The following is an 11,452-nucleotide window of genomic DNA, read 5'->3' as shown; positions in this document are numbered from 1 at the left end:
TAAGTGCATGGCTTTATAAAAAAATGCCTTTTTTTAAAATATTAAAAAGTGCTTTCTTTTCATAAAAGTGCACCTTTTAAGGAAAAGGAGGGGGTGCATTGTATACCCACCATAAGGTTAGAGTTTTTTAAGGAAAAAAGTGCATTTAGTTCTTTCAAAGTGGTACACCTCCAATGATACACACACGTACCTTGCCACATCAATGATAGGCATGCAAAAAAAAAGGTACCTTGCCACATGATTGCTATGTAGACATGCCAACCTCAGTACACAATGTAGACCCATGTCAATGCCACGTGTACACATCAATATAGGCTCCTTTCCATATCACCTTGCTATGTCAACTACCCCATAGATTGCACATTAGGACACATCAATCATAGCACTTCAATCCAGTTAGCTGATACCTTACCATGCCATGTCAACACATGCTTGGGATGTGCTATGTCATCAACATCACATGGCAAGGCCTTTTTGCTTCTAACAACCATATGGCCATCGAATTTAGACATGTCATCCATTGATGTCATAACTAGATCAACATGTTTGGTAGCCCTTCTTGCCCTTTTTGGAGATACCTATGCTTTTTTGGTCATCTCTTGCTCATATTGACTCCATTTTTTGTACATGAGATATCGTCGAAAAGATGGTTCCAAGTCTTTTACAGTGGTGCTTTTTGACATTTGATGTTGTTTGGTTGTTTGTTTATGTAGTCAAATCTAGGAGTTCTATTTAACACTCTGGGAGACATAAGTTGAGCACCCAAATTTCAATTTTTAGAAACTTACATCGTTGGAAAGCTTGTTTTGTGCTCTCTTTCATGATATATATATATTTTCCAAATTATGCTTCATGTATATTCTATTTAGTTTGTTGGATTTTTGCACTTTGGTGAATGGCTTGGTTGTTTTAAATTCGTGGATCATTTTCATTACATGAGATGACTTGTCTTGGAATATTCTTTCTTTTGAACCATCCTATCTCTTTTGATATTTGTTGACATCCTTTTTAAGTAATTTCATGTAAACACACTAAGATAAAGTTTCATTTTCATTTGTATCTTCAATATCTATTATTTTTATTTTTTTGCCTCCTAATTTGAGTAATGTCATTTGAGGAAATTCATTCAACTTACTATTTTCTTGGGGTCTACTGTATTTTGTGCCTTATTGTACATGCACTATCGATAAAGTTTCATTTTTCATTTTTATCTTCAATGTCTATTATTTTTATTTGTTTGCCTCCTAATTTGAGTAATGCCATTTGAGGGAATTCATCCAGATTACTATTTTCTAGGGATCTATTGCATTTTTTGCCCTATTGCACATGCACTATTGATAAAGTGCCATGGGGGTTGATGTTTTCCTTTTGTTGTCATCTACCTTTTTCATGTGAGTATTCCTTCAATGACATTGATCTTATGATCCATGCCCAAAGACTAATCACCTCATGATACTATTATGTACTTGTGCAACTTCTTGTTCTTGGTTCCTTGAAATGCAGTTCTTCCTTACCATCTTTTTCAATTGCATGTCACATCTCCCTTTTCTATATTAGGAAGGTTTCTCCTATTGGTTCTAATTATTCTTTGATTTGTTAGAGTGAGTTATGTACACAATATTTGTTCCTATGTATTTGGTGGATGTATTGGCTGCGTACATATGCATTTTGGTGAGATGGATCATTTACCACATGGGCAATTTTTTCATTCCTATTTTGGAGGCAACCATCCACATTTAATTGATCATCTCTTTAGGCTTTGGTGTTTTATGCCATCTGGATCTTTCAGCTCAATTTTTTTTACCTTTGTTTGTCTCCTAATTTGAGTACATACAAATTATAGTCTTCTCTACTTGGTCATGTTCATTTTTACTGGAGGTTCTCCAGATTAGCAATTAATTTTTTATAGTATTTTGCAACTTCTTCATGCTTCAATGGTGTTCTTCATGACCATTCTTTAAAAAAAAAATTTCTGAGACATTATCTAGTTTGAAAGTTTCTATAATCCTTCAGTAGTATTTCAACATTCTTTCTATCTTTTTTCGAGTAGAGTTTTTCCCATGTGGTTTTCTCTATTTCTTCACTTTACATAGATTTGGTTGTGATTGGGTACCCCACTAGGCCATGTTGTCGAGACCTAGGTTTTTCTTTTAGCATTGTAGTTTCCTTGTTTTTCATGCATTGTTTGTAGTTGCATTGTTGCTCATCTTAAGGGGGGTGTTAGAGTAAAATAATAACTTAATTATTAAGTCATGTCTGATTTGATTGTTAAGTTACCTTTACTTCTCTCTTAAGATAATACTTTATGCATTAGTGATATTTAATAATTGTATTAATTGTTAAATTATTTCCTTTTAGGGTTCCTTATTTTATGTTACAAGATCTCTTTTATAAGGATTGACCATTGTATTCATTTGATATGATGATATAATGTTGCATATTTTTAGAGCCCAAACTTTTAGATTTTTATTCAATTCTTTTCGGTGACAAGCCATTTTTCATGCAGGTGATCTTGGCTTTATGATATTTGATTGACGACTTCTATATATCTCCCTATGCTTTATCCTTAAGAGGCTTTAGTCATATATTTCCCAACCACTTGGGTTCTTTGAAGCCCATTTTGCAAAACTCCATTCTTGTGAAATACAGAAAAAAAGAAATATAATCAAGCATAAAACACAAATTAAGGATGCATTTAACCACCACTATTAATTTCTAACTAATCTCCTCCACATGTATAACATTTAGCATATCAATAGAAATTTGAGAATTAAAATCATAAATAGTCATCTTCCACCCAAGATAACATCCTCTTTCTAAAGCATAAGGAATAGCTATAGTCTCCATAAGATCATTAGAGAGACATTCCTTATAAGAAGAGAAGAAAACAATAACACCCCATCTACCATCCCTACCAACACCACCAATTATCACATGAGCAAGATTCCTTTTATAGGACCCATCAATATTGATTTTTAAAGCTTCCCCAGGAGGAGGGAGTTACTTTCCATCTCTATGGATTTTTTGTTTGACTAGCCCCACTTGCCTTCGAGCTTGGGATCTAACTTCACAATTAACTAGACACAAGTTTCTTATCACAACTAGATGTTGGAATTCATTTTAGAATAATTAAGAGGGGGGGAGGGTGAATTAGTTATTCAAGGTCCATGTGTACAAATAAAACTTTTCAAAATTCAGTGAACCCATAAAACATTCTTATCCATGCATGTATTCATTGTGTATCAACTAAAAATTATATGTTACTGTCAAATCAACTTGCAAAAATGTAAAGCATGTAACACAACACATCCATCAACACATTTGACACAATGATTTAATGTGGAAACCCAATTTGGGAAAAACCACCAGTAACATGCTACTCCTTTTTCACTCTTCTGAAGTGATTCCCTGTTAAAGGCCAACTCTGTTAAAGGTTACAATACACATTGTTAAATGTGACCCAGTTAGGGATTTTAGTTACCCTGCTAAAAGTGAGCCTTGTTAGAGGACTTTAGGCCATTCACTTGGAATTCCACCATATTAAAGGATTTTCTAATGACTGTTAAGTCAACCTTACTCCAAAGGATTTACCCTAGATTGATACAATTGTTAGAAAGTAACAGTGGAGCTTTGATTTGATACAACTTACAACCTTACTTGTAGATTATAGACCTCTAGTCAGTCGTCAACTCTACTCGGCTTTCATTCTTTGTAGCTCTAAAAACTTGTTCACCCTTCAAGCATTCATCCTCTTAAGCCTTCTTTCTTAGTATGGCATTGCAGACTTCTTCAATTGGGTCACTTGATGAAGCAAAACCCCTTTCCTTCTCCTTATAAAATTTTCACATCAAACTCTCTCTACTTTTGCTTCATGACTAGAAATTCCTATATACAAGAAATTAGAACATTTTCCCACTCATTATCCATCATCAAAATTAATTTTTTTGATGGATTAGGTAGCATACAATGTATCTACCCCATATCTTGTCTTCTCTAGAAACTTCCTTTTAGAATCCATTTGAATTCACCTCCAAAATGGTTTACATAAGATTTTGTGCCACTAGCTCATCAATCTTATCTTCCTCTTGATTCACAAGTTCTAAGAAAACAAACTTATTGGCTTTTATTTGGAAATTTTTTGATATTTGTCATAATGCAACAATTCAACATTATCAATCTTTTGATGCTCAACACATACCGCGTTACTCGACATCAACTATAAAATTACTTGGCATCAATTAGATTTTACTAGTGCTCAACATCAACTAAAAATTTACTCAACATCTACCAACTTGCTCGACATCTACTAGAATTTTCTTTCACTTGGCTCCAACTAAATTTTTGCTCAGCTTGAACTAACTTTTCTCGACACCTACTATACATTTGGTCAAGCTTGGAAAATGAACTTTGTTTAACTTTATTCTTCTGAACTTTCTAACTGTAGCCAACCATTTTGTAACCTCAAATAGATCATCAATACATTATGTTATCACTGACTTAACTGATTCTTGTACTTCATTACATAATCATAACTCAACCTCTCCTCTAGGTACTTTTGTTACATCTTGTTGATCAAATCCTCATCATCAATCAACTAAGTGATAGTACTTGAAACATATAAGCAATTGTCTTACTAGCAGATAGTAGGTTTGGCATCAGTGACAAAATAATGATTGAAACACATAGTCTTCTTCAACATTCTTTCTAATCAAATGATCTTTTCAATCAAATATTAACAATCTCCCTATTTGACATTGATGACAAACCAAACTGATTAACCAATTCAAACAAATGATGAACATATTGTTCCATCAAACTGACTAAGTTAAAATAGTAAGAGAATACCAAAAAGAAAACTTGTATTTGAAATTTCTCCCTCTATTAGCAACTTTCATCTTTTGATTAGGTTACAAAATATAACTCCCTCTGAGTTCTTTCTATATCTTTTCTTTTTCATACTAAATTGATCAACAAAATATCTCCCTCTTTGTTCTGATCCTTCCTCTGATTGCTTTCTGCTTTCTTCCTCTTTCTTTGTTTTGATCTTTTGATATTCTAATGATTTATTCTCTCCATTATTCCTCTTGCTCTTGATTAATTTAATGTAATTTTTCCCTCTTTGACAACAATTCCAAAGACATATACTCAACAATTAGCATCTTTAATATATGTAGATATAGGCTTTTGCAGGTTCTTTAATGTTCTCCCTCTGTCACCTTGCTTGTGACTGATTTGTAGTTCCAGTTCCTATGATTACTTTAGGAAATTCCTAAAGTAAGATCCACTGCATCAATTTGTATTAAATGAGTGATAGCTTATTTGATGCAGGGCTCTTCCTTTGTCTTTTACATAGCCTTTGATAGGGGTGTCACCCCTAGTTTACCTCTTAAATACTCATGAGCATCCTTAGGTAATGCTTTTGTGAAGATATCAACAATTTGCTCCTTTGTGTTAATATATTCCATCTTCACCTTTTTATCTTGAACCAATTCCCTTAAATAATGATACTTGATTGCAATGTTCTTTGTCTTTGTATGCATCATAGGATTCTTTGATATATTGATAGCACTTGTATTATCACAATAAATGGTCACTAGTTCTGTGATTTCTTCTTTCATTTCCTTAAGTAGCTGTTTGACCCATACAATGTTTGTGCAATTAATAGCAACAACAACATACTCTACTTCAACAATAGATTGGGAAGTACAACTCTACTTCTTGCTAGTCCATGTAACAAATCTTTTACCTAAGAAGAATGCCCCTCCACTGGTGCTCTTTTTGTCATCAATATTTCCAACCCAATCAACATCAGTGTAGGCTCTCAGTTCAAATTTTTCATTCTTCTTATAGTATAAACCAAAATATTTTGTTCCTTTCAAGTATCTCATTATCCTTTTCATAGCCATCAAGTGATTCTCTCCGAGATTAGCAAAGAATTTTGCAACTATCCCCACAACTTATGCAATATCAGGTCTGCTATTGTTAGATTGTGGTGACTGATTAGGGAAGTACTGTACATAATTCATAATTTTTTTGGGCCCTATTTTATAAGGATTTTGGACCAACATGTAATTATTAATTGTAACCCTAAAGTGGTAAAAATACTTGTATAAAAGGGCTTAGGGTTAGGGATTGTTTCATAGTTGTGATGCAAAAATTGGTTCTTGCGGCAATATTGAGCTGTAAGGGATTACAGATTGTAATCAAGTTGTAATCACTAGATTGTAATAATATTGAACTTACTATTTGGTGGATGTAGCCTAGGGATTGGGTGAACCATGTTAAATCTTGGTGTCTTGTGTTCTTTTTTGTGTGATCTATTATTTTTTGATATTGGTTATATTTACATGTAATTGTTATTTCTGTCTATGATTTAGTCCTAATAAGTGGTATCATAGCAAAGGTTATTTTTTTTGTTATCATCTATAGGAAAGTCTCATGGTTGAGTGGGAGTGATGGAAAATGAGGGTAAGCTGAGAGTTGATAGGTTTAATGGGCATAACTTTCAATTATGGAAGATGCAAATGGAAGATTATCTTTATCAGAAGGATTTATGGAAACCGTTGGAAGGCAAAGCCAAGAATCAAGGATCTATGTCAAATGATGAATGAGATCTTTTGGATAGAAAGGCCCATTGAAGCATTCGATCATGCTTGGCATCATCGGTGACATTTAATATTACAAAAGAAAAGATGACAGAAGAATTGATGCAAACCCTATCAAAACTATATGAAAAAGCCCTCCACTTCAAACAAGGTATTTCTCATGAAGAATTTATTTAATATGAAAATGGCAGAAGGTGGATCTATTGCAGATCATTTAAATGCATTTAATACTATTACTAATCATTTATCTTCTATGGGTATCAATTTTGATGAAGAAATTAGGGCTCTCTTGATTTTGTGTTCTTTGCTTGAAAGCTAGAATGACTTGGTAATGACTGTGAGTAATTTTATTCCTAGATCTAGTACCTTAAAATATGATGATGTTATTAGTGTTATTTTGAGTGAGGAAACTTGTAGGAAAACCTTAGTTGGATAAAACCTTAGTTGGATCTACATCAGGAAGTGCTTTGAATGCATAAAGCAGGGGTAGAATGATTGAGAGAGGAAGTAATTTCAAAAATCATGGGAAACCAAGAGGAAAGTCAAAGGGGAGGAGGTCTTAATCGAGAGGACCAAATGTCTATTGGTACTGTGGGAAACCAGGGCATAAAAAGAAAGATTGTTGGAATCGAACAAAAAATGAAGGAGATAAACCAGATGGAGACAAGGAGGCAAATGTGGTAAGTAACAAATTCAAAGAAGATGCTTTGCTTCTATCTTTAGAAAGTGTTGATGATTCATGAGTTTTAGATTCTGGTGCTTTATTTCATGCTACACCTCATAGAGGTTATTTCATTGATTATGTCCAAGGGGATTTAGGACTTGTTTATTTGGGGGATAATGAACCCTATCAAATTTTTGGAAAGGGAAAAGTTAAGATTAAGTTTTAGAATGAGAATCATTGGCTACTACATGAGGTAAGACATGTTCCAACGTTCAGTAGGACTTTAATTTCAACATGACAACTCGGTGATGAGGGTTGTGTAGTTACTTTTAATGATACAAATTGGAAGGTCTAAAAACGTTCCTTTGTAGAAGCAAAAGGTGTGAAAGTAGGCACCTTATATCTTTTTATAGGTCATATTGTTACTTTTACTTTAATTGTTTTAGAGAAAAATGAAAGTTCAGGAACAGTTGTTGCAGTTGAGTAGGGAGAACAAATAGCTGTTGTAAATTTTGATACAATGCTGTGGCACAAAAAACTTGGGCACATGAGTGAGAAAGGTATGAAAGTACTTCATTCAAAGAATTTTTTATTGGGTTTGAAATGTGTTAATATGAATTTATGTGAAAGTTGTGTGTATGGAAAACAAAAGAGAGTGAGTTTTGTGAAGACTGGGAAGAAAAACAAAAAGGAGAAATTAGAGCTTGTGCATACAAATGTATGGGGACTGGCTCAGGTATCTTCCCTTGGTGGCTCTCATTATTATGTTACATTCATTGATGATGCAACTAAAAAAGTATGGGTTTATTTCCTTAGACATAAATCTGATGTATTTCAAACTTTTAAGAAATGGAAATGCTTGGTTGAAAATGAGATGGTTAAGAAATTAAAATGTATCAGATCTAATAATGGTGGTGAGTATTGTAGTCATGAATTTGAAGATTATTTCTCCACTAATGGTATTTGTAGATAGAAAACTATTCCAAGGACACCACAGGAAAATGGAGTGGCTGAATGCATGAACACAACTATAATGGAGCGCGCAAGGAGCATGAAATTGCAAGCTGGGTTGCCCTTACACATGTGGGTGAAGGTTATCATTACTGATATATATATGATTAATAGAGGTCCCTCTACTCCTTTGGGTTGTGGTATTCTAGAGGAAGCATGGACTGGTAAGAAGGTGAGTTATTCTTTTCTCAAAACCTTTGGTTGTGAAGCATTTGATCACATAGATTCTAAAAACAGAACCAAGCTAGAAGCTAAGTCAAAGAAATGTGTATTTATTGGATATGACATTAATGAATTTGGTTATAGGATTTGAAAATTTTAAAATCATAAAATTGTAAGAGGTAGGGATGTCATATTCAATGAGAAAGTGTTGTATAAAGATCGATTGTAGCAACATGAGAAGAAAGAAGATGATTATGTAGTGCTAGATGATACTCCAAAAGCTGATGTTCTAGCCATTCCTCATGATGTGCAACAATCGCAACAACAGATACCACACACATCGGTGAATGTTAGATGATCAACAAGGCAAATTAGACCTCCAAAAAGATTCTCTCCCTCTTTGTATTCAATTTTACTTACCGATGCTAGTGAACCCAAATTTTATGATGAAGTTGTGTAGGTCGATACTAAGATTCAGTAGGAATGTACAATGAAAGATGAAATAGACTCTTTGCTGAAGAATAAGACATGGAATTTATGCTAGTTGTTTTCAGGTAAAAGGGCTTTACAGAATAAGTGGGTTTACAGGTTAAAAGAAGAGGATGGAGGTAAGAAAAGATTTAAAGCTAGGTTAGTTGTAAAAGGATTTACACAGAAAAAGGGCATTGATTTTGATGATATATTTTCTCCTGTTGTTAAGATGACTTCTATCCGAATTGTTTTAAGTATTGTGGCTACTGAAGATTTGCATTTAGAGAAACTTGATGTTAAAATAACCTTCCTTCATGGTGATTTGGATGAAGAGATAAATATGGCTCAACCACAGGGATTTGAGGTCAAAGGTAAGGATAATTTAGTGTGCAAATTGAAGAAAAGTTTATATGGCTTGAAGCAAGCACCTCGACAATGGTATCTAAAATTTGATAGTTTTATGCATGAGCATAGATATCGTAGGTGTCGTTCAAATAATTGTGTTTAATTTAAGAGGTTGGATGATGAAAACTACATTATTTTATGTTTATATGTTGATGATATGCTTATAGCCGGGTCTAACATGGATTATATTAAGGGACTAAAATGCCAGTTAGCACATGCATTTGCTATGAAGGATTTGGGGGTAGAAAAACAAATCCTTGGTATGAAGATTTGCAAAGATAGGAAGAATGGAACATTGACGCTATCTTAGGCTGATTATGTGGAGAAGATGTTGCAACGTTTCTCTATGGAGAATGCTAAAGCTGTCAGCATACCTTTACCTGGTCATTTAAAGTTGACTAAGGAGATGTGTCCCAAGAAACAAGAAGAGGAGGATAAGATATCCAAGGTACCCTATGCTTTAGTTGTAGGAAGCTTGATGTATGCTATGGTATGTACCAGGCCAAATATTGCACAAGCAGTGGGAGTTGTTAGTAGGTATATGAGTCATGCAGGAATTGAGCATTGGAATGCAGTCAAATAGATTCTCAGATATTTGAGAGGAACATCCAATAAGTGTTTACACTTTGGGAGCTCTACTACTGCTTTACAGGGCTATGTTGACTTAGATTTGGTAGGGGATATTGATACTAGGCAGAGTAATATAGGTTATGTCTTTACTATTGGTGGGGCAGCCATGAGCTGGGTTTCTAGGTTATAGAAGATTAATGCTCTATCCACTACAGAGGTAGAGTATGTTGCTACTATAGAGGTAGCCAAGGAGATGATATGGCTTCAGTTCTTCTTAGAAGAATTGGGAGATCCTTAGAAGGACAATTTTTTATTATTATAGATAGTCAAAGTACCATTTATCTTGTGAAGAATTCAGCTCTGCATTCAAAGACAAAACACATACAATTGCAGTACCATTTCATTCGGTCAATTTTGGAGGATGGACAGTTAAAGTTGGATAAGGTACATACACATGACAATCCAATAGATATGTTGACAAAGGTAGTAACTAGAGAGAAGCTGAACTCCTCTTTAGCTTTGGTTACTATTCTAGACTGAACATGAGTAAAAGAATAACAGGGTCTAGGGTGTTTTGATCTAGTGGGAGTCTCATGAAGTAGCGACATAGCTATAGGATCAGTCTCATTATTGTTTAGTGTGGAGCCTGATCAATCCCCAAGTGGGAGATTGTTAGATTGTGGTGACTGATCAAGAAAGTACTATACATCATAATTCCTCGTCGGGGTTTGGGTTCGGGCTGGGCCCTGAGTGGGGGCCCACAAATTTTTTTGGGCCCTATTTTATCAAGACTTTGGGTCAACATGTAATTATTAATTATAGCCCTAGTGCGGTAAAAATACTTGTATAAAAGGGCTTAGGATTAGGGATTTTTTCATAGTTGTGATTCAAAAATTGGTTCTTGTGGTAGTATTGCACTGTAAGGGATTATAGCTTATAATCAGGTTGTAATCAATGGATCATAATAATATCAAAATTACTATTTGGTGGACATAGCCTAGTGATTGGGTGAACCACGTTGAATCTTGGTGTCTTGTGTTCTTTTTTGTGTGATCTATTATTTTTTGATATTGGTTATATTTGCATGTAATTGTTAGTTCTGTTTGTGGTTTAATCCTAATAGCTATATACTACACATTGCAATTTGCAAATCATGAATCTATATAATGTTTGATTTACCTTAGCTAAATCATCATTCTTTGATAGCTTGAGTGCTATCACCATAGGTGTACTTATTGATTTGGAATCCTATAGTCCAAATGCCTTCAATTTCTTTTTGACATATTTTGACTAAGTGATATATACATTATATTTCATCTGATATACTTGTAGTTCCACAAAGAATTTGATCTCACCAAACATTGACATTTCAAATTCTTGCTTCATCTAATTTGCAAAATCCTTAGACAAAGCATCTTGACCTCCAAATATGATATCATCAACAAATATTTTGGATAACAGTATACCTTTGTCCTTATTTGTCTTCATGTACAAATTGCTAGTATCATCTATCCTTTCAAATCCATTCTTCACAAGATAAGTATGAAGTCTCTCATACCATGCT

The sequence above is a fragment of the Cupressus sempervirens genome, chromosome 3 (genome assembly GCF_028749045.1).
Source record: "Cupressus sempervirens isolate cs-2001-9-10 chromosome 3, ASM2874904v1, whole genome shotgun sequence".
In the NCBI taxonomy this organism is placed as follows: domain Eukaryota; kingdom Viridiplantae; phylum Streptophyta; class Pinopsida; order Cupressales; family Cupressaceae; genus Cupressus; species Cupressus sempervirens.
The sequence above is the reverse complement of the archived record's forward strand: the minus strand, read 5'-3'. Positions refer to the sequence as shown.